The sequence below is a fragment of the Arachis hypogaea genome, chromosome 11 (genome assembly GCF_003086295.3).
Source record: "Arachis hypogaea cultivar Tifrunner chromosome 11, arahy.Tifrunner.gnm2.J5K5, whole genome shotgun sequence".
NCBI classification, from domain to species: Eukaryota; Viridiplantae; Streptophyta; class Magnoliopsida; order Fabales; family Fabaceae; genus Arachis; species Arachis hypogaea.
Window position 1 is genome coordinate 84804810 of NC_092046.1, and position 3146 is coordinate 84807955.

At 31.6% G+C, this 3146-nt stretch overlaps 1 non-coding gene across 1 annotated transcript; it reads right to left on the reverse strand.

Annotated features, from left to right (window-relative positions):
* Positions 1–2563: 2563 nt before the first annotated feature.
* Positions 2564–2671, reverse strand: LOC112724750 (small nucleolar RNA R71). Its single transcript, XR_003163898.1, has one exon. It is a non-coding gene; the product is annotated as a small nucleolar RNA R71 (small nucleolar RNA).
* Positions 2672–3146: the final 475 nt, after the last annotated feature.

Sequence of the window (3146 nt, forward strand, 5' to 3'; positions counted from 1 at the left end):
TTGTGAATGAAAAATAATTTATTAAGACGTGTGTACAGAGATTTTGGCGCCGTTGCCTGATATCACAATTTCGTGCACCAAGTTTTTGGCGCCGTTGCTGGTGATTGTTCGAGTTTGGACAACTGACGGTTCATCCTGTTGCTCAGATTAGGTAATTTTCTTCTTATTTTATTTTCAAAAAGTTTTCAAAAAAAAATTTTCAAAAATCTTTCAAAAATTTTCCCTTGGTTTTCAAAAAATTTTCCAAAAAAAAAATAAAATATATTTTTCTTCAGAATTTTTAAGAATGAATTCTAGTGTTTCATGAAGCATGTGAAGCCTGACTGGCTGTAAAGCCATGTCTAAATTCATTTGGACTGAGGCTTCCAACCCAACATTATCAAGAGCAAGCTAGTTGTTGCTAATCCACCTGCTGCTGTTCCAGATCCAAAAGATTTACATGCTAAAGCTTGACTGGCTATTAAGCCATGTCTAACCCTCAGATTGGAGCTTTAGATTAAAGAACACAAGATTCCTGGAATTCATATTAAAAATTTTGGAATCCTTATTTTTTTTTTCTTTTTCATATAATTTTTAAAAAATCCAAAAAAATTTAGAAAATCATAAAAATCAAAAATATTTTGTGTTTCTTGTTTAAGTCTTGAGTCAGATTTTTAAGTTTGGTGTCAATTGCATATTTATCTTGCATTTTTCGAAAATTGCATTCATGCATGTGTTCTTCATGATCTTCAAGTTGTTCTTGGTAAATCTTCTTGTTTGATCTTGATGTTTTCTTGTTTTGTGTCTTTTCTTGTTTTGCATGTGCATTTTTGCATTCATAGTATCTGAACATGAAAGATTTCTAAGTTTGGTGTCTTGCATGTTTTCTTTGCATATAAAAATTTTCAAAAATATGTTCTTGATGTTCATCATGATCTTCAAAGTGTTCTTGGTGTTCATCTTGACATTCATAGCATTCTTGCATGCATTCATTGTTTTGATCTAAAAATTTTCATGCATTGCATCATTTTCATATTTTTCTCTCTCATCATAAAAATTCAAAAAAATCAAAAAAAATATCTTTCCCTTTTTTCTCTCTTAAAATTTTGAAAATTAGATTTGACTTTTTCAAAAAATTTTAAAATCTAGTTGTTTTTATGAGTCAAATCAAATTTTCAATTTAAAAATCTTATCTTTTCAAAATCTTTTTCAAAAATCAAATCTTTTTCAATTTTTTATTTATTTTCGAAAATTTTCAAAATAATTTTCAAAAATCTTTTTCTCAATTTTATCTCCTAATTTTCGAAAATATCATCAACAATTAATGTTTTGATTCAAAAATTTCAAGTTTGTTACTTACTTGTTAAGAAAGATTCAAACTTTAAGTTCTAGAATCGTTTCTTGTGATTTCTTGTGAATCAAGTCATTAATTGTGATTTTAAAAATCAAATCTTTTTCAAAACTAATTTCAATCATATCTTTTCAAAATATCTTTTTTTATCTTATCTTTTTCAAAATCATATCTTTTCACATCATATCTTTTTTTTCAAAAATTTGATTTCAAAATATCTTTTCTAACTTCTTATCTTCTTATCTTTTCAAAATTGATTTTCAAAATTTGTTTCAACTAACTAACTAACTTTTTGTTTGTTTCTTATCTTTTTCAAAACTACCTAACTAACTCTCTCTCTCTAATTTTCGAAAATCCCTTCCCTCTTTTTCAAAATTTCTTTTTAATTAACTAATTATTTTAATTTTTTATTTTAATTTTCGAAAATTACTACCCTTTTTCAAAGACTATATTCGAAAATCACTAACTCTTTTTCAAAAATAATTTTTGAAAATTTCCTTTCTCTCTCATCTCCTTCTATTTAATTATTCATCTACTAACACTTCTCTTCATCTCACATCTCTGCTCTCCTCACCCTTGTGTTTCTTTCTTTACATTACATTCTTTTCTTCTTCTTTTCTTCTACTTACAAAGGGAACCTCTATACTTGGGTAAAAAGGATCCCTATTATTATTTTTTTTTCTGTTCTCTCTTTTTCATATGAGCAGGAACAAGGACAAGAACATTCTTGTTGAAGCAGACCCTGAACCTGAAAGGATTCTGAAGAGGAAACTAAGAGAAGCTAAATTACAACAATCCAGCAAGCACCTGTCAGGAATTTTCGAACAAGAAGAGGAGATAGGAGCCGAAAATAATAATAATGCAAGGAGGATGCTTGGTGACTTTACTGCACCTAATTCCAATTTACATGGAAGAAGCATCTCCATCCCCACCATTGGAGCAAACAATTTTGAGCTGAAACCTCAATTAGTTTCTCTGATGCAGCAGAACTGCAAGTTCCATGGACTTCCATCTGAAGATCCTTTTCAGTTCTTAACTGAATTTTTGCAGATCTGTGATACTGTTAAGACTAAAGGAGTAGATCCTGAAGTCTACAGGCTTATGCTTTTCCCTTTTGCTGTAAGAGACAGAGCTAGAGTGTGGTTGGACTCTCAACCCAAAGATAGCCTAAACTCTTGGGATAAGCTGGTCACGGCTTTCTTAGCCAAGTTCTTTCCTCCTCAAAAGCTTAGTAAACTTAGAGTGGATGTTCAAACCTTCAGACAGAAAGAAGGTGAATCCCTCTATGAAGCTTGGGAGAGATACAAGCAACTGACCAAAAAGTGTCCTTCTGACATGCTTTCAGAATGGACCATCCTGGATATATTCTATGATGGTTTATCTGAGCTATCAAAGATGTCATTAGATACTTCTGCAGGTGGATCCATTCACCTAAAGAAAACGCCTGCAGAAGCTCAAGAACTTATTGACATGGTTGCTAATAACCAGTTCATGTATACTTCTGAAAGGAATCCTATGAATAATGGGACGCCTACAAGGAAGGGAGTTCTTGAAATTGATACTCTGAATGCCATATTGGCTCAGAATTAAATATTGACTCAGCAAGTCAATATGATATCTCAGATTCTGAATGGAATGCAAGCTGCATCCAACAGTACTCAAGAGGCATCTTCTGAAGAAGAAGGTTATGATCCTGAAAACCCTGCAATAGCAAAGGTGAATTACATGGGTGAACCATATGGAAACACCTATAATCCCTCATGGAGAAATCACCCAAATCTCTCATGGAAGGATCAACAAAAGCCTCAACAAGGCT